Source organism: Heteronotia binoei, chromosome 2 (genome assembly GCF_032191835.1).
Source record: "Heteronotia binoei isolate CCM8104 ecotype False Entrance Well chromosome 2, APGP_CSIRO_Hbin_v1, whole genome shotgun sequence".
NCBI classification, from domain to species: domain Eukaryota; kingdom Metazoa; phylum Chordata; class Lepidosauria; order Squamata; family Gekkonidae; genus Heteronotia; species Heteronotia binoei.
Genome location: NC_083224.1, coordinates 172887017 through 172912715, shown reverse-complemented (window position 1 = coordinate 172912715; position 25699 = coordinate 172887017). Strand labels below are relative to the sequence as shown.

The 25699-nt window shown below is 44.2% G+C and overlaps 1 protein-coding gene across 2 annotated transcripts in view; it reads left to right on the top strand.

Annotated features, from left to right (window-relative positions):
- The window catches only part of COP1 (COP1 E3 ubiquitin ligase), a 180288-nt gene that overhangs the window by 105818 nt on the left and 48771 nt on the right, over positions 1 to 25699 (top strand). The gene's annotated exons all lie outside the window — the stretch shown is intronic.

Genomic DNA, 25699 nt, shown 5'->3' with positions numbered 1-25699 from the left:
ATAGATGTCCACCTAGCCTCAAGCCAGAGAAAACAAGTTGCTACGAACTATAGGAAGAAACTGAATTTACTGGACAGAAGGATTAAGCAGTACTGGAAATACACAATACTGAAGTTCCACCTTTAACAGCCCTTTGCAGGAGACATTTCATAGTTGAAAGGAAAGTTCTTGGTATACAGTTAAGAAAATGGTTCTGTACTTGTGCAGGTGGGGTAGAGAAAAGGCAAGAAAGGGTAAAGGAAATTAAAGGGGGATGTTCTAGTAATATTTTTAAGAAGATGGTTCTAGGTTAGATTATTGCACTGTGTGGCAGGTGGGCCTGATCTTGAAAGGTGTTTGGAAGGTCCAGTTAGTACAGAATACAGCCCAGATGTGGACTGGAGTGGGTTATACAGACAGTTTCACTCCAGTGTAGGCCCGTCTGCCTTGATTCCCAGTTTGTTTCCAAGCCCAATTCAAAGTACTAGTATCAACTTTGGGCTTGACGGGGCTGGTCACTGGGCTATTTGGCTCCAGACAAGGCTGTCCTTGGCCTGTTTGGGGGGTAGGGTGGAGGTCATGATGGGTCTCTGGGGTTCTGACTGCCTCTTGCCTCACCCAGGGGCCTGCCCCAGATGTTTTGGGGACAAAATGTGGACAATTTGGGAGCTTTTGATTTAGTCCACCTCAGGGAGTGGGGGGAAGAGAAGAGGAAAGCCCAAAGGTCTCTCTGATGCCTACTTGATGACAGAAAGGAAATGTCTCATGGAGCCCGCCTCCCGCAAGCCACTTGCCAACAGCTCCCCAGGCAGGGCCGGGACTGCCTAATCCCATACAAACCTACCCAACTGTTGTAGTTATCTTCTATGGCCCTGGCTGTTATTTTGAAGCTGGATGGATGGCATCATGAGGGAGGGCCTTCTCAGTTGTTGCATCAAGAGTCTGAAATGCTCTCCTCAGGGTTATTTGTCTGTTGCCTTCTATCATTGCATTCTGCCAGCAAGCGAAGACCTTGTTCTGCTGAGCATTCCCTCAGTGATCCCTTCTTTCCGCCTTGTTTTTCTTTGTTGTTTTGGGTTTTAAATATGTATTTTAGCACTGCTTTAAACTTTTTGCAGTGTATTTTTTATTATGCTTGATCTAATTATGATCTGCCTTGGTGGCTTTTATCAGGCAGAAAGATAGAATATAAATAAATATTGGACATAAATAAAATAGTTCCCCGTGTAAATAAGATGTGTATCTGAAAGAAGGAAAGGAGGGGTAAGATGAATTGTTTAGGTCTTGGTAAGAGGTATAACGTCACAAAAGGAATATTTTAATATTATATGTTGAGGTTGTCTCGTGTGCTGATAAATGTTGAGGAAAGGATGGGGAAGCTTAGGACAAGGCAAACCTACTGTGGGATGTTCAAGTCATGCTTAACTGACTTGACAGTCATCAACCTTTTCCCCTTCTTGTCTAGCTGGTTTATTGCATCCCTTAAGCTTTTATACTCTGAAGCAAATGCATCTTTTCCAACCCTCACCTTTCTGAGTAAACTATGTGACTAAGTGAGGTCTCTGTCCTGTTGTCTGAAGGCAACTTGGAGCTGCACAGTCTGGCTTTGACTCATTGCAAGCAAGGGAGCTAGTACTGTTCCCTGCTTACAGTGAGTCAAAGCCAGACTGTGCAGCTCCAAGCTATCTTGAGACAACCTGAGTTGTGATCATGGTTAGTACTAACCATGGTTGTAACCAGTGTTCCCTCTAAGCTGAGTTGGCATGAGCTAGCTCACAGATTTTTAGCCTCCAGCTCACACATCTTTGTCTTAGCTCAGGAAGGATGATCCCAGAGCACAATAATGTATGCAGTAACTCACAACTGCCAGTAGCTCTCAACTTTAACGCCAGTAGCTCACAAAATAGAATTTTTGCTCACAAGACTGCAGCTTAGAGGGAACATTGGTTGTAACCCAGGTTAGCACCCACAATTTCTGGGACAACCTGCATTTTGACACCACTAGGAAGCAGAGTTTAATTGAACTTTGGTGTATTGTGGCATCTAAATAGTCATTGGAGCCAGCTGTTTAAATGATGCGATCCCTTTGGGTGGCACCAGTTAGATTCTTAATTGCTCCTGTACTTTCTTTTAGCATTTATATAAACAGATTTTTCAACTCTGCCTGTTGTGGCACTTCAGCATGAAGATGAACAAAGGGTTTTATGGGTACAATCTTCACAGCTCTTTATGGTTTGACCTTGGAGAAATAACAGTCTTCCAAAATGTCTTGCCACCATAATCCTTAGAACTGATGTAACATGAAGGCAAGCAAGGCTCTTGTATTACCAGTTATTATGTGGAGAGGCAGCGTGACTCTCGGTCTAATCCAGACACACTCTCGGACAGGCAAGAAGGAACTTCATATTTTCCTTAGCAGTTATCCTCATCTCTCCAGGGAGGCATGCCTTGACCTTCACAGTTCTGAGTAGCAACTAGTAGAAGGTAATCAATTGTGCATCTGACAACATAACATACTTTCTGTCTCTTTCTCCCCTTCCCCCTATTTTGCATACCACTATGTGAAACTGGCAGCCCCTAAAGTCCTTATAACTAGCTGCTCATATTTTAAATTGAACTGTATCATAAAGTAGACACAACAGCATAAGCTGTAATGCATTTTCATTCTGATACTGACCTTTTGACCAGTCCTACATTCGCTTCCCATCCCCAAGAGATCAGTCAACAAAAGAGGGCAAAGGTGGGTCAGAAAATTACGTAAGCGTGTATTATATGTAAGAGGAAGAATGACCCTGGCGGCCTTGAAGGACAATTTTTGATGTTTTTGCTGTCATCTCTTCTGGAAGAAGATCGGGGGTGACTTTTAACTTGCATAAGGAGATTCCAGAATTGTGTTGGGTCTAAGGAACTTGAGGTCTAAAGGCACTGTTCCTTGTCCGTTGATGTAAGAAGGGACATCATAGATAGCTGTTACATGGGTAAAAGAACTGGATTTGGGGGGAAAGGACTTTCTGAGGCTAAAAATATTTTAAAGTGTAATTTTTAATGTTATCAACAGCTACTGTTTCTTTGTAATTATGTGCTGCTTGTTCCATTGCATCTGTATTTTTTAATGTGAAACTTTGTATTGTTGCTTCATGTTGGTAATCTGTTTGGCGCCAGCTGGGTACCAAGGTGAGAGAGTGAATTTGACTCAGTGGCCATTCTTAGAAATGGATTCCTGTAACTAAAATATGCAGATATGTTCAGAAGGCTGAGTGTACAGGTGCTGAAAATGGCAATAAAGTGGCAGAAAAGTCATAGTTGCACATAAAGCTCTTGTTTACAGGTTGCTGTTGCAGATTTTTGGGGAAGACAGAAATCTTGGGTACTGTCCCTACTTGTTTAATTGTTTATAAAGGATATCTTGAGTGCAAAACACCAGTACGAAGATGCTAAGCTTTGATTGGGTATGCAGAAGGCTCAAGGCCAGCTCTAGCATAAGGTGCATCAGTCAGTGTGTTTTGTGGGACAGCAGCCCTCATAATCAGCCTGCCATTGCTTCTACCTCACTGTCTCCCATGAATGGACAGAAACTGAAGCAGCTAATCCTTCTAGCTCCCTCCCTTCACTCCTGAGTAGTTGAAAGCACCAGGTTTTGAGTGATGAGAGACCTGGAGAACCTAGAAAAAAGTCCTAGTGAAGTTAAAGTAGACAGTACTGGCCTTGGTTAATGTTAATGGGCAGCTGTTCACACACACAGCATAAAAAACAATTCCATGTGCCTTGAACACTACATGCTGGGGAGAAAAAAGGCTAGAACTCTTTTTTTAATATCTTTTTTAAAATATGCAAATAATTTTTTTTTTAGTGTGGAGAACTTGGTCACATGAGCCTCAGCTGTATTCTCAAGTAGGGGCAGCCCAAGTGCAGATTGTCTTCCTCACTTAGGCCTTTATCCTTGCATTAAATAATAGGAGAGAAAGGTAAAGCTGAGCCAGGTAGCATCTCATCATATTGGCAGATGTAAATTGGATGCACTTTGCCATTTCCCCTCGCCTTAGCTTTGTGTGCACAGATGTTGGAGTCAAGGTAGAATGATGCTATTTTGTTTACTAATCGTTGTCCCACAGTGCTTTGCCAGCTCTGCTGCTTGTTTGTATATCTTTATTTATTGCCTCCAGTAGCTGATGGCAGTGGTTTAGAGGGCACATAAAAGGGAAGAAGTGAGGCGAGGAACAGTAACATATGTGACAGCCAAATGCATAATCAGTGTGAGGGGACAATGAATTTATAGGGAGTGAAGGTTATAGAATAGTTTAGATGAGAGGCACCAACTCCTGGGTGTTCTACTGTGAATTAATTGTTTGTGCATGCTTAAAAAGCTCTGATCTAAGATATCCACCCTAGTCCTAAATCCATTTAGTGTAACATAGAGGCTAAGTGTGAACCCTGGGCCATGAAGTTTCCAGTTTCAGTCTCATCTTGTCCTTGGAGTTATTAATTCCTTGCTGGAAGGCAATATTTTAGCCTCAGATCCCTGTCTGCAGTATGGAGGTAATACTGATCTAACATGCAATACTTGAATATAGACTAGGAATGGGCATGAACCTGTCCATGACCCTGAATTTGCTACTAAAATAGCCTGGCTTGGTTCACAAATGGAGCTCTGTGTTATCTTGCCTCAGTGATCCTTCCACATGGTTTTCAGAGGTTCGTGTCTCATGGTGGGAAGTGGTGGGGGGGAGGGAGTGAGAGGGATCACTGAAATGGCTTTCATCTGTTTTAGCCTAACAGCTGACAGGCGCATCAGCCCTGCTGTTAGGCTGAAATGAATACATGCCATTTCAGCAGTCCCTTCTGCTCTCCCCCCAACTTGGAACAGAGGGGGGAGTGAAATGGATTGCTTGGGTTTCAGGTATACTACAGACTCCAAACCAGACTTTACTGGTTCGTACCCATCACTAGTATAGACTACTAAGGTAATGCACTTGGTCTCATGGGGATGGTATCTCTTGAAAACATAGATGCTTTTTCCTAGAGACATCTCCCATCCTAACCCAGCCATCCTCAGTTTGTTTTTAAGGTTAATGTTATGCGCTCCACTTAGAGTTACCCTTAAAAGCAAATGAGTGATGGTTGAGTTAGAGTAGGAGAAATCTCTAGGAGAACTGTTATAGTTACATAAATCATCATGGCTAAATTGACTGAATCTTAGAGGAAAGATACTTAAAAAGTATTTAAAACACCATAATAACCCTCTGTAGAAAGGCTAGATCTAAAGGAAACTGCTGTGGAATGATCTCTCCCATCCAAGATGAGAAGCACTTTTGAACAACATAATCTCCCTATTGAAGTAGCATTGAAGTAGCTACTCAACTACTATTGCGATAGTATGGCCCCACTGAGGGACTTGGTAAGAAACTCCTAAGGAAATGGTATCTCCCTTGTCCTTTTGCCATTCTTTTTGCTAGTTCATTTAGCTTCTGATGGTTCACCACATTGAAAGCTGCTGAGAATCTTCATAAGACTTAAGGCAATAATACTTCTGCCAGTATGCAGGCAGATATTGCCCATGAGGGTTGGCTGAAGCTGCTCATAAGTCTGATTGGAACAAGGAAAGAATGATGTCCAGGAAGGCTTGAAGTTTAGCTGCAGCCCACACACTCAATTGAGTTCATTGGGCTGTACTTCAAAGTACAGCCCAATGTTCTTGTGATGGTGGGCTTGAATTCATGCTGGCTCTCAGTTAAAGTTAATAAGTAAATTACTTAAAGTACATGAAAATCAGAATTTAGCCTTTGGTCAGTTCCCACAGTGAGTGCTAACAGAAGTGTAGGATGGTGGTGAGGGGGGTTGTTTTGTTTTTTAAATGGCTGATACTCACTGAACCATGAAAAATTCACAATTCATCCTGAATATTGATGCATCAGTAATGGTCTGAAAAGAGAGAATGGCTTAATTGAATTGGGGATTGGAGCCTTAAAAAAGCTAGGGGAAGTCTGATCTGTCGGAGCGGGAGTAGCAGAGTGAGGGAGATGACTTGCCCGACACAGGGCTTCAGGAAAGAAAATCAGGCCGACACGTGCAACTAGTGCCAAAAGGTGTATTAACATATATACACGACAAGTGCTCTCTTGTGCAGTCTATACAATATCACCTCCACGGACAAAGTGCTTCGCCTAACCACCATCTCACAGGGAGAGACCTGTGTGATGCACACACAGATCATATATAGTCCAAGCAGCCAATCCTGGCCATGCTGACTCAGCAGATTGCATCACTTGGCTTCTGCCGGCTCAAGCCGGTCTGCTGATCAGGTCACTGTGACCTAGCCTGGCAGCTAGATCACCAGCTGTCATACTGTAGCTGTCAGACTGGGTTTATGTAGATTCTTGCTCCAACACACCTCCTAATCTATTTAAACCCAGTGCACCAAAACACTTTACACAGTTTACATACATGTCCACCAGCAACATTACAGTTCATATTTACGTAGCTCGGAACCCTTTCCGGAATTCGTTCAGGAACTCATCATGATTGTAAAACACATCATCGTGTTCCTGTTCAGCCAGCTCTTTCAGACGCTTGGCTTCAGCCTCCTTCTCCCTTGCCTCGCACTCTGCCACCCAGGCTTTCCATTTCTTAGCCTTTTCTTTTAACATTTCCTCAAATCCGGGTGGGTCTGGATTGACAGTCAGAGTGACATAGGGACACTTGTACCTAGCGGGACGTTGGCCTTTGGTGGACCTGGCAGACACCCGTGGCCCTGTGCTTGGACCAGCTTTGTCTTCTTCGGGTTGCTCTGTTCCCACCTCCTGGGCTGGTTGCTCTGCCCCTGTAATTGGGTGTTGAACCTCCTGACTCTCACACTTTACCTCCAGTTCCTGCATTTGAGGCTCTGCCTCCTGACTCTGCTCGTCAGGCTCTGTGCCAGCATTCGGCTCACCTTCTCCAGCCCCACTGGGTGCCACCTCCTGGGCTGGAGTTCTGGGCTGCGCTCCAACATCGTTATCGCTACTTGGCAGCAGGACAAATTGTTTCTGCAAGGAGTGCAACCTTGGCCAGCTGCTTTCTTCATTGAACTGGGCACTCTTACTAAGTGTTATCTTGCTTTTGCTATTGCAGAAACGATAACACCTGGCCCTTGGCTTGTAGCCCAGAAAAATTAGGCTCTCTGCCCGGACATCCCCCTCCCCGCTACTCGTGGAGTGGATGCCAACCCGAGCCCGTGACCCAAAGACTTTTAAAGAACTCAAATCTGGGGTCTTGTTCAACAGTAACCTGTAAGGCACATTTTTCACAGTATTACACCAAACCCTGTTTTGCAAAAAAACAGCTGCATGTATGGTTTCTGCCCAATAGGTCATTGGCAGTTGTGCATCCTCTAACATGCAATACATCACATTCTGCAATACAGCCCCATGCCCATTTTCTCGGGGCGTTGCCGGGTTCGTCAGACGGTGGGCAATGCCCTTGTTCTCCAGCCAACGTTTCATCTGGTTAGATAAGAATTCCCCCCCTCTGTCGGTTTGTACAGCTAGGAGATTAACCCCTAATTGTCTCTCCACTGCTTTGACCCACTTGGTGAATGTCTTATACACCTCAGACTTATGCACCATGGTGAAAACCCACGCGTACCTCGTGTGGTCGTCGGTGGCCACCAAGCAGTATCTCCTCCCCGACAGACTCTTTGGCAATGGGCCAATAACGTCTAAATGGACTAGTTCCAGGGCTCGTGTGCTTTCCCTTGAGCTTTCTTTAGCAACAGCACACGCCTTGCTTTTGGTCTTCTTGCAGACCTGGCAATCCAAGTAACATTTGCAAGGATTTACTTTCAAACTAGGCACAAGCTCCAGGGTTTTCTTTAACGCCCTAAATCCGCAGTGCCCAAGTCTCCTATGGAGCAAATGTATACAATTATTGTGCACAGGCTCATTCGACACCTGAGCCACCTGGGCACAATCACTCTGGACCACATACAGTTTACCTTCCCTCTTTCCTGTCACAAGCAACTTTCCCCCACCTCCCAGGATTTTGCAGCAGGTTTTCTCAAATCTCACCTGGTATCCCTGGTCAAACAGTGTGCTAACACTCAACAGGTTAGACTGCAGTGAGGGTACATACAACACATTTTGCAACATACATTTCAGTGCAGGAAATTCCACATTGCCTGAGCAAACAGAATTGGCAGTGGTCCCATCAGCCAATCTCACATACTTATGCTCAGGACTGTCAATGTTTTTCAACAACTCCTTCTCGCAGCAGAGATGGCTCGTTGCCCCGGAGTCTAAAATCCAAGCAGACCCTGTGCTCTCTACTGCAGACGTGACCAGCCGGGTTGCTTCCTCACACGGGCTGGCGGTCCTCCGCTCTCGCCGCACACGCCCCCGCCTCTTCTCCCTCTCAGGGCAAGCTCGGAGCAGGTGCTGCGACGACCCGCATCTATAGCAGCGACGGACTGCAAACGCAGTCGGCTCCACTTCCTCCACCTTCGGACGCCTGCCAGCAGCAGAAGCTGGCTCATTCTTGGCTGTCTTCCCGGACACACCGATAACAGCACGCTGCCCGGCCGACACCCCCGGACAGCTCACGGCCGCAATTCTCTCTTGGAAGTCAAGCAGGTGGGCACAGACGTATTCCATGGTCAGGGTCGCTACGTCCACCGTCTCCAGAGAAGTTATCAGGGGAGTGTACTCAGGTGGCAACGACGACAGCAAAATGTACACTCTGTCGTCTGGAGCTACAGTCTTGCCTCTTGCCTCCAGCTCAACGAAACAGTCCGTTAGCCGTTTGATGTGATCTTTCACACACCCTCCAGCCGGCATAACGGTGCGGAACATCCTCCTTGTCAAGGCCATGAGGGAACCAGCAGTGGTGCTAACATGCACCGCACTCAACGCGTCCCAGGCAGCCTTGGGAGTGTCCTTCCCTCGCACATAAACCAGCTGGTCATCTCCTATAGATAGCACTATGTTGGCCAGTGCCTTATCCGATAACACAGTCTCGGCAGGAGATAAGTCAGCAGGGGGGTTACTCACGAACAGCCATTGCCCTTCACGCTTGAGGTAGTGTTGCATTCTCAGGCTCCACACCGCGTAGTTGGCTGAGGTGAGCTTCTCAACGGCTACTCCAAGCTGTTGCTGAGCCATCGTGCCGACTCCTCCTCACGGCTGGCTGCCGACGTCCCTCTGGCTCTCAAACAGAGAACGGTGGTGCTTCTGTGTCCTTCACCGGCGTTCCTCGCCTCCGGCTCTTTCCAAACTCACAGTCAGCTCAACTCTCAACTCTCTCCTCCGCGCAGCGGAAGCGCCCTGGGCCCATAACCCTGTCGGAGCGGGAGTAGCAGAGTGAGGGAGATGACTTGCCCGACACAGGGCTTCAGGAAAGAAAATCAGGCCGACACGTGCAACTAGTGCCAAAAGGTGTATTAACATATATACACGACAAGTGCTCTCTTGTGCAGTCTATACAATATCACCTCCACGGACAAAGTGCTTCGCCTAACCACCATCTCACAGGGAGAGACCTGTGTGATGCACACACAGATCATATATAGTCCAAGCAGCCAATCCTGGCCATGCTGACTCAGCAGATTGCATCACTTGGCTTCTGCCGGCTCAAGCCGGTCTGCTGATCAGGTCACTGTGACCTAGCCTGGCAGCTAGATCACCAGCTGTCATACTGTAGCTGTCAGACTGGGTTTATGTAGATTCTTGCTCCAACATGATCAACTGTGAGATGCAATGTTGCTTAACATAAGGCTCTAATTACTACTGTGAAAGCAAGATACAGGTCATCTTTCTCTTGCTCCTTAAAAAAAATACTATTTTTTAATCCTGAAATTATATGTATAAATCACCTCTGCACTAATACTGATGGCCTGGATGCTGTTATTACACTTGCATGGCAAGAAGTCCTCTGTTGGAGGACATGCCCCTCTAGTGCTAGGTGCTTTCTGCTTAAGCAAGCATCACAGGAAAGTACCCGATGGATGAATTTTGCAGTGGATTAGCTGCACTGAACAAGCAAGAGACCAGTGTTGAATTCAGACCATGATGTCCAGTATCTAGAGGTTTTTGAAACCATAGGAGAAACCTGTGTGTGCTTTTGTTTTTGGTGAGGGGAGAGTGTACGTTTTGGGAAAAGTTGAGATATTTGCAATATTCACTTTTCTATCAAATGTAAACCTATTCTGTCACTTTTAACAGTATGCAATGCATCGTGTATAAGCTAGTTAACGTACACAATTGCATTAACAGGCATGAAATTTAAGAGTGTACATGCCTTTTCTTCAAGCAAAATTGCAAACACCCAATTTAAAAGTGTGAGGGAGATATACCAACTACTATACTCTGTGCTATCTTGTCATAATTTTTTTTTCTCATTCCAAAAAGGGAGGGGGGGGCATTCACTGAAGGGTTTTGTGTTCCCTAAGATTTCTCAAATTTCCCGTCAGGAACATTTTGTAAAAAGTTTTTTTTAAGCTACTTGCGCACTTTTTTAGCCCTCCCCCCCCCTTTCCTGGGCCTTTACATCTCTGCAAATGACTGACTGTAATCATGTTTAGAAAGGTAGAGCAGCCCTTACAGAAGCAAACTTTCTGACTTATCTTCCCTCTCCCCCCCGCCCCCCCCAAAAATCCTCAGGGTTGATGAACTCTAGTAAATAGTGTAAAGGGTCAACTTAGAATTGGTAGTGGAAGGAGGGAGCTGGTGACAGTGTCCCCATTTTCCACTAGTGAAAATTATAGGATCCAAGCCTGTTACCCAGTAGAACTTTTGGTGAAGAGCTAAGGGTGATACAGATGGTATGCTGCTCCTGTTGGGGCTGAAAGTTTATTTAGTTGCACTAGTTTGCACCCATTTGGGTCTTTTTATTAGACTTGTATTTTTGCGGAGTCTTACAGCAAGACACTCTTTGTAACTGACCTGCTGTTGAAAGGTAGACTCAACACTCCCAGTGGACATATCCAGAATTAGGCATCACACCTTAGATTACTCAGCTCTTACAGAAACTATCATCTTCTAGGATTTCTGAGCAAGTTAAATACAGCCAGCATTAGTTTAATATTTTCAGTTCTCATGGCAAGTTCAATGAATCTTTCTTTTATATTTTAAGTGAATTTTGTCCCACTTTTCCTCCATGAAGCCCTGTTCAATGTTACTCCTGTCTAAGCCTGATTAGTTCAATAAGAACATAAGAGAACCATGTTGGATCAGGCCAATGGCCCATCCAGTGCAACATTCTATGTCGCACAGTTGCCAGAAAACCCAAGTGCCATCAGGAGGTCCACCAGTGGGGCTAGAAGCCCTCCCACTGTGCCCCCCCCAAGCACCAAGAATACAGAGCATCACTACCTCAGACAGAGAGTTCCAATAATGGGCTGTGGCTAATAGCCACTGATGGACCTCTGCTCCATATGCTTATCCAATTCCCTCTTGAAGCCGTCTATGCTTGTAGCCACCACCACCTCTTGTGGCAGTGAATTCCATGTGTTAATCACCCTTTGGGTGAAGAAGTACTTCTTTTTTCAGTTCTAACCTGACTGCTCAGCAATTTCATTGAATGCCCTCCAGTTCTTGTATTTATATCCCGCCCTGAGCCTGCCTTGGCAGGGAAGGCGGGATATAAAGAAAATAAATAAAAAATGTCACCCCTCAGTAGACATAGGCTGGAGTAACTCTTCATTGTATCACTAGATTGACATTTGTTTCCCTCATTTTATTCTTGTAACAATCTTGTGAGGTATGATAGATTGAGGCAGTGTGACTGGCAGTAAGCATCATAGCCTGAGCAGGTTGGCATTCTACCTACATGAAGACATCCATCCATTCCCATCCCGCCTTTCTCCCCAAAGGGGACCCAAAGCAACTCACGTCATTCTCTCCTCCGTTTTATCCTCACAATAACCCTTTGAGGGAGGTTAAGGCTTATGCATGTTGGTGATATCCCCCAAACAGTGATGGAAACTGACTGACATTTTTTCCCCTTCTCCTCCATTTTCCCCTCTTCTCTGTTCTGTCCTCACAACAATCCTGTGAAGTATGCTAGATAGAGTGATTGATTGAAGGTCACCAGGCAAGCTCCCAGAAGGGAGATATGAACCTGAGCCTTCCAAATCCTAATCTGCCACTTTACCCCACTACACTGTGCTGTGTTTCTACAAAGGGTGGCATGGTGTAACGATGCTTAATTTGAAAGTATTGCTATATCACAAGTGAAGCGAGTGGGGGAGGGCTTTTCAGCTGCACTCATAACCCTTGAACCCCATTTTTCTACTAAGTACTTCCAAAGAAGTTTGCTGCTCTAGCTGGCATTTTGAGCAGCTAATACTCTTCTAGCTCAATTCCTAAGAAAGGGCTGTTCCTGACCTTCCTTTGCCCCTGCCCATTTCTTTTGTTGTTTCAAACTGTAGCTTTGTCTTCTTGTCAGCCCATGGTGTCCCAGGGCTGATGTGAAGGTCATAATTGCATGACCACCTTGACTTGATGCACCGTCAGGATCCTGGTGGTGATTAAACCTTATCTGAAGCATTGGGCCATAAACTGTTCCAATACTTCAAAAAATGCTTGTTCTAAATGCCCGGCAATCAATACCCTTTCATTTGGGCATTTGTGCTCCAAAATTCGGCTGGAGGAAGAATGCTGATGCTCATTTTTAGGCGCAGTTGTGCTCAGCAATAGTTGCAGCATGCATGTCTTCACAGGTAGCATTAAATTGTGTATCTACACTTCTGCACACTCTTCTCTCACTACAGCAATCAAAACAACCTTTGTGCATATCTTTCTGTTCTCTTTTATTATCAGACAGCAGCAAAGCTCCTTTCATTATAATGTAATTCTTATATCTTAAACAGCTTTATTAGATATTCTCCTTTTATTCAGAGAGACAGATAAAAGGCACTACACCAGAGCCACTATCTTACATTTCTCTTTAATGCCCCAAGCTAAAAATTACTGGAACATTTTTTATAACTTTTTTGTACTTGTATTACCCTGGGGGTGTATGGCTTTTACACCACAACTGTCAAAAGAACTGATGCTAAAAGGTAAAATTTTGATAAATATCAGAAAATATCGCTTGCTTAGAATGTTTTTTTTTTTTAAATTTGTGGAAGAACTGTTTAAAGCCCCCCCTCCCCAAATAAAAGTTTGTAACCTAAACCTGAGGCATGTAGTTCACGATAGGCACAAGGCTGGCTAATTTTAGTTCAGAGATCGTTTGCTGGAGTGTCTTTGTAAAGTAGAGATGATGCAGTACAAATGCTAGATTTATTTATCTTGCTAAACAGGGGAGGGATGGTGGCTCAGTGGTAGAGCATCTGCTTGGTAAGCAGAAAGTCCCAGGTTCAATCCGTGGCATCTCCAAAAAGGGTCCAGGCAAGTAGGTGTGAAAAACCTCAACTTGAGACCCTGGAGAGCCACTGCCAGTCTGAGTAGACAATACTGACTTTGATGGACCAAGGGTCTGATTCAGTATAAGGCAGCTTCATATGTTCATGTGTTCATAGGTAAGCCACATAAACATAGAAGTAAATTAGAGCTCTCTAGGAATCATAGAGGTGAAAGTTTTGGTCTAGAGCTAGGGAGACCTGGTTTTAAATCCCCACTCAGCCATTAAACCCCCTTGGCTGACCTTGGACCAGTTATTCTTTTAGCTTAACTTACCTCCTGGGGTGGTTGTGAGGACCATTGTAAGCCTCTCTGTGTTTGTTGAAGGGAGACTTACCCCTTTTACCTGTGATACGTTACCTTCACTCCTTCTAATCTAGAACATTTAGCCATACAAAGATTTCCTATTCCTTCATTTTACCATTTGCTTCCTTTTATGCCTGGCCTTTCCTTCAATGGTCTGTGTGACATCGGTTCACATTTCCTTTGGAGTTCTCCACACCACCCACCTTTTGCATAAACCCCTTCATTCCCCTCCCCTACAGAAAGCAGCCCTGTGGCACAGAGTGGTACAGCTGCAGTACTACAGTCCGAACTCCCTGCTCATGACCTGAGTTCGATCCCGGCGGAAGCTGGGTTTCAGGTAGCCGGCTCAAGGTTGACTCAGCCTTCCATCCTTCCGAGGTCTGTAAAATGAGTACCCAGCATGCTGGGGGGAAAGTGTAGATGACTGGGGAAGGCAGTGACAAACCACCCCGTAAAAAGTCTGCCGTGAAAACGTCGTAATGCAACGTCGCCCTAGAGTTGGAAACAACTGGTGCTTGCACAGGGGACTACCTTTACAGAAACTAAACTGTATTATCCTTGCAGCCAGTCTTTTCCCTTTCCTTCCATTTCCTCTCCCATGTTAAGTTTTAGATTGTAAGCTCCTTGGGCAGCTGACCTTTTGTTCTGTAAAACATCATGAACAGTGCTGGTTCTACAATGATAATAAAAGGTGATTTTAAAAAGTGGGAAGACAATGAGTTCTAAAATACGTTGCCATGGATCTCTGCTATTGGAAAGGATGTGAAAATAAGGGTACCTTCCTACACTGTTGATGGGATTGCCCAGTAATTGCTTCCCGGGGGGGGGGGGGGGGGTTGACACAGATTAAGCTGATAACAAATTATAAAATTCCCAAGTCAGTATTGGAATCAGTACTGTTAAATTTGTGGGAGGATTGGAATATTCCAATAATAAGAAAAATCTCATAGCAGTTTTACTCACAGCAGCCAAATCTTTGCTGTATATTGGAAGAATAGCACACCTCCAACAGTTAGTTCAGAGGTATGGAAAAACCTGGGACCGTGTCATTATGGAAAAGATATCTGAAAAAAAATCCACATATCACAGTCGCCCTTCCTTGATTACCCTTCCTGGATTATGTATTGGAAACTGAATTACAAGACACATGTTTGTCCCAGATCGTTATAAATGATTAGCATTATTTTAACACTATTACAAGTCTGCTTTAAGGATGAAGATGTTTAGCACAAGTTATTATTGTAAATGTTTGCATGTTTAAGTGATATGTCTTGCAGTTCATTATTGTTTTAAGTGTTGAAGTTTATTGTATTGTAATTGAAAACTTAGAAATATAAAGATTTGAAAGAACAAACAAGCAAGGCCATGAGATATAAAGTCAAGGAAGTACCAATTGTCTTTTCAGTGGCTTTGTTTTATTTTATATCTATGCATCAGTATAGGCAACTGGTTTATAGTCCAGTATCATGCATGTGTCCTGATCTGGGTTGCCCAAGTTAGCCCAGTTTTGTCAGATCTTGGAAGCAAAACACGATCGGCCCTGGTTAGTATTTGGGTGAGAGGCAGGCAATGACAAACCATCTCTGAACATCTCTCACCTTGAGAACTTTGAGGTCACCGTAAGTTCTCTGCAACTTGACAGCACTTCTTACCATCTCTGTGGTTATGTGTAGAAAGCCTTGGATGAAGCTGAAAAAGGAAGGGATTGGAGTTAACTTCATCCAGTGGGACACTGATGTTACTAAAATAAATGGAGCTTGGAGAATCTTGCATCTTGGCTGGGTGACTGTGATTTGTTTCAGAAGAACCTTTCAAAGACAAGCAGTTTGACCTAGGTATAATGCAAATGTGTTTTGAAGGCAAAATTTAATAATTTAGATCTGGAGAAGTCCAAGTTCTGCTTCACAGGTGCCATGTCTACTTTGTTCTACTCAGTTTCCTGTACTACTCTGCAGCTCTTTGCTGTAACATGCTTATCATTCCCATCAAATAGGGAATGATGCAAGGATGTAGCTGGCAGAGAAGGGGGTGGGTAGTAGAAAGGATTTTCATTTAAAGTGGGGTTTTTTTAGTAGATCTTGCAGGTTTTGAATGAAAGAGAATAGAGCAGGATTCCTCAACACGGTGCCCAGGGCACCACAGCACCTGCCAGTATTTCTCATGGTACCTGATGATGTGTGCAGAAAGTGGATGGGGCCATTGAAAGGCAGGGTTTGTAATTGCCTGCTTTCCTTTGAACGAAAGAGTTTCCTACAGACTCTAGAGTCTGAAGAGGACTGGTAAGCACCTGGGCTTTCCTTAGCCAGTGTGTTGTGGTTCCAGTCCCTCTTTACACTTTCCTTCTTTTTATTCCCTCTATTTATTCCTCCCTCCCTCAAGGCTTTCCATTTTTTCTCTTATTCTTTTTGCTCCCTTTGCCCTTGGTTTGTTCTTCATTTTTTGAAAATGCACCTTTTGCAACTGGGAGGAGGTAGTTTGACTTTATTTTCTGCAGCACCCATTTGGGTCCTGAGGCCTGCCTCCAGCAGCCATTTTGAAACAGTGCCTGCCACTCCCTTTCAAAAATCCAAGGGTGTCCACAGGCCCGAAAAGTTTGGGGACCCTTGGCATAGAATGAATGTTGCATGTTAACTCACACGGGGAAAAGAGCACTGCTGTGCAGAGGTCTAGCCTCAGTCTCCACCTTGGTTACTATTTATATCAATAAAATTCTATATCCCGCTGGTCTGAAACAGTAATTGCTCAAAGCAGTTTCTGCACTTACGCTCAGCAGAAGAACAATGTAGAGATATTAATACTATCTCATCAGCAAATACACAGAATGACAGGAGCCATTTATTATTGAGGACAATGAACTACCCAAAGGTCCTTCTAAACAGTTCAGCCTCGCAGCATTTACTTAACAGTGTCAAACATAGCCCTGCTTGCCTTGAGCAATAGGACTGAGATGCTGGGGTTATTTAACACCTTGGATTCAAGGATAAATATTTGTTTGCCACCTCCAGCTTTACTGAGTTTCTTCTTAAACATAGTGTGTAAAATAACTAAGCTTCTTTAACAGACAGTCCAACATAAATGTATTGATTTGTAACTTTTAAGATGCATTCCATTTCTCTTTTCTTCTCAGTCCCCTAAATGCAAAATTACTGTCACTACCAGCTTATTGCTGCTTCCATTAGAGAGAATAATGTTTTGCCACTTCAGGAGTTTCCAAGGCTGTAGATGCATTTCAGGGGCTTCCAGCCAGTGACTCCAAGAAATTGCTTGATGAAATGACACTTTTGGTTACCTTCCTCAACAGATGAAAAGCTTATGGTTTCTAAAGCTGTTCTACATTACTCTTTTCTCTCCCGCCTTCCTGGTTTCCCCTTGCAGGCAAAACAGATCTTTATGTGGTTTGCTCTTGGTATTTTACTGAGATTTTCAGTACATAATGCTGTTTATGTGGCATAAAATGTTCACTTAATTTCCATAACTTTGCAAGCACTGTAAAGTTGCTTTCCCACATTCTAATAGCATTTCTCACATTTCCCCCAGTTTGTGAAATAGTTTCTGTGCAGTTTTGTTTGAGTAGTTTTATGTGTTGAAACAGAGGATTGCCATTTCAGTAATACTCTTAACAAGTCTTTTCTCCTCTTAAACTTCAGTCTACACTTGTTTTATTAGGCATTGTTTAGAGAATTTGCACGTCATTTCTTCAGACATAACAGCAACTCACAACAGTAAAACAAAACCAAGTAACCAGACAATAAAAAATAAAAATGATACCACGAAAAACGTGTCAGTAAAACGATCCAAGCCAGTAGCATAAATAAATCAAACCAGGTCACTTAAAAGTGCTAATTAAAAAGCAGCAGTCTAAAATGAAAGGACCTCAGTCTCATAGCAGACCATGAAGCAGCAGCTAAAAAAATGGAATTCCTTGTTTAAATGCTTGGATAAAGAGAAATGCTTTGAGCTGGAATATGATGGAAAGTAAAATAGGTGCCAGGTGAGCCTGAAGGCAGATGGCATTCCAGAGGCATAGTGTTACCAGCAGGTAGGGGCACAGAGAGTGGGACTCAAGAGGATCTCAGCTGGCAGGCTGGACAATATGTGAGGAGGCAGTCCCTCAATGACCTTAATCATATAGTTCAGGGTTGACTTGGATGGTCCTGGCCTATTCAAGTTGTTAAGATATCCTTTAATCTTTTACTTGCATAACTTTAACAGAAAACAGTAGAAATATAATTTTTAAAAATATTTTACTCAAAATGTTATATATGTGTAACAAAACAGACTAAAGAGTTATCATCTCTGTAAACATTTCTTTTCTAGATTATGACAGGTTAGTAGTTGGTGATCTCATATCTGCCAGAGCTTGCTTTCTTCTTGCATTAGAATTCTACTTCTGAGTCAGCCTGAACTGTGATGTTATTTACATCCCTGGAATGCCTCTTTCTCCCCCTCCAAAATAAATGTATGCTGAGGTTTTGTGTCTTATTCTATAACTTCCTTTAATATGATGGCTGCTGTTATGATTGTGTTATATTGTACCATTGTAGATTTGGTTCTTCCCAAAGCTTTGTCTAAGGTGCCCAGGTTCTTTGTGCTAAATTATGCTAATAGTCCAAGGTTTGTTTCTCTCAAAGTGGAGAAAGGTTTGTTTCACTCAGAGGTTGGCTTTCTGATGAGCCTGATGAGATTATGCCCAATCCTACTTCTTCTTTGCTGGTTCTTAGCCTTTGTACGGTAGATTGTCTGAACTTTATTTTCTAATTTTACTGGTGGAAGAGCTGGTCTCCCTACAAGGATGGAGAGGAGGGGGCTGAGAAGCCATAAAATAGAAGCTTAGTAGCAACCACCACCTCTTTATTTTGTTAATGAAATGAAAGATAAGAGAGCCTTTTTCTTATAGTGCTGGGTTTTTAATGGAACTAGGTGTTATGGTGTCAAGTCTTTGTCAAAGAGAGATCAATATAATCCTTGGTTATTTTGACAAGAGCTCTCTATCCCAATAGGAGTCAGGCCTGTAGCCACCGGGGGGGGGCACTGCCCCTCCACCCAACCCCCCCTTCCACCTGTGTGGCCCCTCTTTTCCCCGCTGATCTCCCTGCGGCTCCATTTTTGCTGCAGCCGCTCTCCCCAGGTTCTTCCTTGCCTCCCCTGCTCTCCCCGCAGCCCTGTTTTTGCCACTGCCACTCCCCCTGGGTTCTTTCCTGCCTCCCTGCTGCTCTCCCTGCGGCCCTGTTTTTGCTGCAGCTGCTCTCCCCTGCCTCCCCGGTCTCCTCGCAGCCCCATTTTCACTGCCACTACTCCCCCCAGACTCTTCCCTGCCTTCCCCACTCTCCCCACAGCCCCATTTTCACCACCGTCACTCTCCCCAGGATCTTCCCTACCTCCCCGCTCTCCCCACAGCCCCGTTTTCACCGTCGCCACTCTCCCCGGGATCTTTCCTGCCTCCCCCGCTCTTCCCACAGCCCCGTTTTCACCGCGGCCGCTCTTTCCAGGCTCTCCCCTGCCTCCCAAGCTCTCCCTGTAGCCCCTTTTTCGCACCACCACTCCCCCAGGCTCTTCCCTGCCTCCTCCACTCTCCCCGCAACCCTGTTTTTGCTGCTGCCACTCTCCCTGCTCTTCCCTGCCTCCCAAACTCTCCCCATAGCCCCACTTTCTCTGCCGCCACTCTCTCAGGTTCTTCCCTGCCTCCCAAGCTCTCCTCACACAGCCCCGTTTTTTGCTGCCACCACTCCCCCCGGGCTCTTCCCTGGCTCCCCCCCTTCTCACCGCAGTCCCGTTTTCACTGCCGCCGCTCTCCCCGGGCTCTTCCCTGCCTCTCCCACTCTCCCCATACTGCCCGCAGCCCCGTTTTCACTGCCACTGCTCTCCCCAGGCTCTTCCCACCCCAAGAGCATGAGAGAGAGAGCTAGGGCTCAGCGGCTGGAAGAAGCATCCAAGCCTCCCCGCCCCCCCATCAAAAATTTTATGTCCTGGGCCCCCCCACCCAAAAATTTCTGGCTGCAGGGCTGATAGGAGTGTTCCATTATGGTAAATTAGAAGCAATTGGAAAGCTGCTATAGAGGCTGAAAGGTATCATGCTTAAAGACAATCTAAATTGAGTATATTTAGAAAAGTAGCGAATGAATGGCAGTCTTCAAATACAGAGAGGTACATTGAAGAGGAGAATGTCCCATTAGTAAACTGCAATTTAGTATTATTTATTTTAAAAATAGAGTTCTCAAGGCAGCGAACATTAAAATGCATTTAAAATATAAGGGTACATAAAATATTTAAACAATTCAGTAAGACACACAAACACAAAGCAACACAACCGGGAAGGTGGGCCGATAACAAAGCAAACAAGCCTTCACCAGCTGACAAAAGACAATGACAGTGAGGCAGACACATTTATTGGTGGCATGAGAGCTGGAGCACTGTGTTAGGTGAACTTTATACTGAATGCAAGAGGAGATAAGAATGAACTTTAGAACTTGGTTGATATGGCTGTGGGCCATCCATCCTTCATGGTTCCCTGTTTTTCTTGCAACAATCCCCCCCCCCCCCACAAACAGTGAATTTATCTAATGCATCTAATGACTATGGAAAATATCTGCACAGGCAAGTGCTTCGATTAGAGGCATTTTTAAACTTTCTAGGCAGATTTTCAACTTTTTTGCATGATCAGTTATCCATTGAATCTGTTGAAACATGGCAAGTGTCGGCTATTTTATAGCCAAATTCTAGTAAAAGGCTCTGAGTTGCAAGACCTAGAGAAATGACTGACTGGCAGAGTCTGAGCTCACTGATTTTGGCAGACTTGTACCCAAAGAATTTTGCATGGGGTTGTACTATAAAAAAGAGCCCCGTGGCGCAGAGTGATAAAACTGCAGTACTGTAGTCGGAGCCCTCTGCTCATGATCTGAGTTTAGTCCCAGCGGAAGCTGGTTCAGGTAGCCGACTCAAGATTGACTCAGCCTTCCATCCTTCCGAGGTTGGTAAAATGAGTACCCAGCTTGCTGTGGGTGTGGGGGAGTGTAGATGACTGGGGAAGGCAATGGCAAACCACCCCGTAAAAAGTCTGCTGTGAAAACGTTGTGAAAGCAACTTCACCCCAGAGTCGAAAACGACTGGTGCTTGCACAGGGGACTATCTTTACCCTTTTTTTTTTGTACTATAAATATTCAAACTCTACTTTAGAACAGCCGAGAACAAATGTTCACTGTATAGGTAGGTGGGTAGCTACACACATATTAGGGTTGTCAAGAATGTGTTGGAAAATACCTGGAGACTTTGGGAGTGGATGGGGTTTGGGAGGGGAGGGACCTCAGCAAGGTGCACTGCCATAGAGTCCACCCTTCAAAGCAGCCTTTTCTCCAGGGGAGCTGATCTCTGCCAGTTGGAGATCAGCTGTAAAAGTGGGAGATCCTCAGGTCCCACCTGGAGACTGGCAACCCTGACGCACACATGGTTTCTAATTTTTCTTCCTTTCTCCTTCCCAACTAGCTGTTTCACCCAAGCTGAGTCAAATCTTGAAATGAGGCATGTTGTCCCTCTGCAATGAGTTATTTAATGGAGCTTTTAAAGGCTGCTCTGTGAAAAGCTTCAGACCAGTCAATAAAAATGTCCCTGGCGTGTGAAGGCCATTATCCATAGCCTGCCAAATGTCATCCATAACCTCAAGCCATAGGGAAGCTGTTCAATGTAAAACTTTTTTTAAAAAAAATGCACAACACCCTAGGCTGGCATTTGGTTTTCAGGCTGCTTTTCCTCTTTGCTTCTGCCTCTCTGCAAGGTATTAAATATGCAGAGAAATACTACTGTTGAATTAGCCACTTAATAATGCAGTCATCTGCTTGATAGTAAGGTAGTAAAAGAGATGTAAAGGAAGCCCCATGATGCAGAGTGGTAAGCTGCAGTATTGCAGTCCAAGCTCTGCTCACGACCTAAGTTCAATCCCAGCAGAGGCTGGATTCAGGTAGCCAACTCAAGGTTGACTCAGCCTTCCATCCTTCCGTCGGTAAAATGAGTACCCAGCTTGCTGGGGGGAAAGTGTAGATGACTGGGGAAAGGCAATGGTAAACCACCCCATAAAAAGCCTGCCTTAAAAATGTTGTGATGCAACGTCACCCCAGAGTCGAAAACAACTGGTGCTTGCACCTTTACCTTTAAAAGAGATGTGGAGCCTTGATAGTGGGATCAAGTCCTTCCTCTGCAGGGGCAGCATATGTGGCAAAATATGCCAGAATGCAAAAGCTTTGTGATCTTGTCCAGAAAGTTCCGCAAGGGCAGGCAAAAATCTAACCTGTTAGCTAGTTCTTTGCAACCAATCCCAAATAGACATTTCCTCTGGCAGTGCTTTATAATTCCTCAGTGATTCTGCCTTAAAACAAGGCATGTAGAGCGGTCAGTTGCTTTTGCACGGCTTCCTGCAGGTCTCTTCTGCCACACCACTGCTGACATGCAACTCGTATAACTTAGAGTAAGTACTGCATGTTTTAGTGGGGCACACCACAAGCCCAAGTTCTCTACACATGATTATAACAGCATGCATCAGATGGCAGTAGCTGTGGTACTCTGCCATACATGCACCTGATAGAAAACTGTTATAAGGAATTGTGTGCTGGTCTATTATGGTGCGGTCCTTAGCAGAGTTATTTGAAGTCTGTTGACGTTGGTGCGCTCAGAAGGGGATAATTCTGTTTAGGACTGCACTGCTTAGTAGCTTTCCTTTTTGGAGCAGAGCATACCTATCAAGGAGGTGTTAGAATGCAGCCCAGACCATCATCATACTGAATTTGGCTTCTCCGCATGCTGAAGTATTTCTGCAGTCCGGAGCTAATTGGTGCAGCTGTTTGAGTGAAACTTCACATTATTTGTTCCAAAATGTGACCTTCTCAAGTTAATGAGAAAGCACTGGAGCGGGAAGCATTTGTAGGGCAGAATCAGCAGGTGGGGACTATTTAACCCATTGCCAAGGCTTCTTGATTTTTTGCCCCCCACCCACCCACACATACACACACACATGCTTAATTCTAGTCTTGGAGCTCAGATACAGAAAATGCTGACTAAAAACAGGTTTGTGATCATTTGCAGAAAGACAGTTGGAGGAGGAGAAAAACTTTCTTCTGCAAAAGACAGCACACCCACCCAACCTCATATTCGATGCATATTGGGTCTGATGTCCTTGTATGCCTCTATATATATATATACTATTGTGCCCTAAGTCTGGTATTTCTTTGCAGTACTCTCTTCTTAAATTCTTGCTGTCCTTATCTGTACTGTACTGGGAAATACTGTCTTGCATTCTCTGGAAAGCAGAAAGTGACAGGTTCACAGGAGATACTCCAGCCATCAATTCTTGATGGAACTAATAGGTCTTAACTGCAGAACTCTGTCTGTAATGATTTTCTGATAGCACAGTCTCTTCTAGTGCTGGTGAGAGTGCTCTTAATGGTCGTCTAGAACTCGACCTATGCGATCTCCAAGACCATTTTTAGATTGAAATGCTTGGAGAAAATATATCTGAGTCTGCATTACCTTGCAAAGATACACAAAGCCTTGCTTAGCTGCTATTCTACTAAATTAATGGCTCTCTCCCTTTCTTAAATATAAAATGGATCCTAAATGAAAGCTTCATGTTAGCAGTGCCTCTTGAAATATGCTGTGGGTGCTGTTGCATAGTATTTAGCCACAATTTGAAGAACAAGGATGACCATACTTAGAGAACCTGCAGAAGATGTTTTACTGATATATGGAATTTGATTTTGCCTGTAATTCTTTCCTTCGGCAGATCCTGTCTCCCTCCTCTGAGGAGGAGGTGCTTTAATGGATTATTTTTTATGTAATTTTGAGTTACAGTCAGCGGAGGCACCCAAAGTGGTGTGAAGCTTTAGTATTTCTGTGCTTTAGTATTGCTGTGCTGTGATGCTGACAAGTTGTTAGCTGTATCTCTATCCTGACATTCTGCTGAAACAGAAAAACTGGGGTGGCTTAACAAATGCAAAAGGGTTCAGATCCTGCAGTTTCCCCAAACACAGTTACCATTGTTTTCCACACTGTCGGAAGAGAGCCTAGCTACATATTAACTAACACTTTAGGTCAAATATTTTGGATGTTCCCCAGTACACACTAGAGAAGGGCCATAACTAAGTGGCAGAGAACACAATTTACATTCGGAAGTCTAAAGTTCAATCCCCAATATGTCCAATTAAATCTGGGCAGAGGGGTTAGAGAAGACCTCTATCTAATACTCTAGAGTTACTGCCAATCTGAATGGAATGATATTTATTTTATTTAACTTTTTGGCATTTTTTCTCCCCAGTTGGGACCTAAAGCGGCTGACATCATTCTTCCTTTTTCCATTTTCAGGACAAGCTTGTGAGATAAATTAGACGGAGGTTGTGTGACTGGCCCAAAGTAACCCAGTGAGCTTCCATGGCAGAGTAGGGGTTCAAACCTGGCTCTCCCAGATCCTAGACTGACACACCATATTGGGGTAGATGCTCAGCAGGCCAGTGATCAGACTATAGTTACCTTTCTCTCTGTGACTTAGGGTGGATTATATAGTACAAGTAAAATACAGTTAACAGGATGGGATTTGGACTGCAGAAATCTGACATGGAACTGAAATAATTTAAATAGGACATGTTAAAACTATGCAGAAATGGCATAGTAGAACCATACTATAGCCAGAACTCAGTAGCATAGTCCACAGGCTCTATCCCTTCGCCAGAGCATCTTTTGGAAGCATTTCATTCTACTGTAGCCTTGCTACTGTTGTTGCCATCAGGTCACAACTGACTTCTGGTGACCTCTTGGAGGTTTTAAGGCAAGAGGCATTCAAAAGTGGTTTGCCATTCCCTACCTCCATGTTATGATCCTGGTGTTCTTCGGTGGTCTCTCATCCAAATACTAGGCAGCAGGGTCGATAACGCTTAGCATCTGAAAAGATCAGGCTAGCTTGGAATATCTAGGTCGGGGTGTTACCTGTTTGTTTGTTTGTTTTAAAAAAGCCCTCTTGAGCAGGGAGCTTTATAGGACCAAATGACAAGATAGACGTTGACTTCACTTTGTTTAAACAAATGTCAGTGTTCTTTTCCATATTCTCTGATGAATTTTTATCCCATCTCTGGATTGTCCTAAATTCTTCAGAACGAAGGCATTTTTAAACGTTGGTTTTGCTTTGTTTCGTCAGGGATATTGCCTAATAAATGCAAGGAAGAAATTAGAACTGGAATATAGTAGAGAAAGTTTCAGAGAACGCATACGTAGGAAGATAGCTGTTAACATGGGAGCCGTACCAAAATAAAAGTTCTCAAGCACTTGCTATTGCACAGAAGAATGGAAGCTCTCCTAAGGCAAAGCCTGGTTACATACAAGTTTAGTAGCGTTCAAACATTCTTCCAGGCAAATTACTAGAGAGCTGTCATATGCTGTGGGATTGATGAGTACTTCTAGGAGGCATCTGGTGAAACAGTCAAGTGTCTTACAGTGAGTGAGGCAGATTGTTGGTTCTGTCCTGCAGTGACTTTTCAAAGGAGCTAATTCTTTGTCCTCAAAAGTATTGTGATTGATGATCAAATTTGCTAGCCCTCGCGACTGGCTAGGTGCCTCTGGAGCTGCATGAGTTCTCTGTTTAGCTCCCAGCTGTAAAGGTGAAGATGATGTAGACCTAGAATTCCCTGGTGCTGCACTATGATGCTTCTGTCTGTCTCCCATTACTTACTGGCTGCAGCTCACAGTAAGAAGGGAAGAGGGTGAGAGGCCAGTCCACTGAAGGATTCCTTGGAAGTCCTGGCACCAGGGGAGCTTCTCCAGCACTAGGAATAACAAGGAAAACAGGGTCCATGGAACTGCTCTTTCAATAAAGCATGTTAAAGAATTATTATACAGACCTACATCTTGGCAAAGAACAAACTCACTCCCCTTGGTTTTGAGGACCAAATTATTTCTGTTTTGCAACTGCAAAATATTGTGTAAACACCCCCCCCCCCACACACACACACAAACACTACTTAATGATACAAAAAGTATTTGTTGCCCGTGATTCTTGGTTTTGGGCTAGC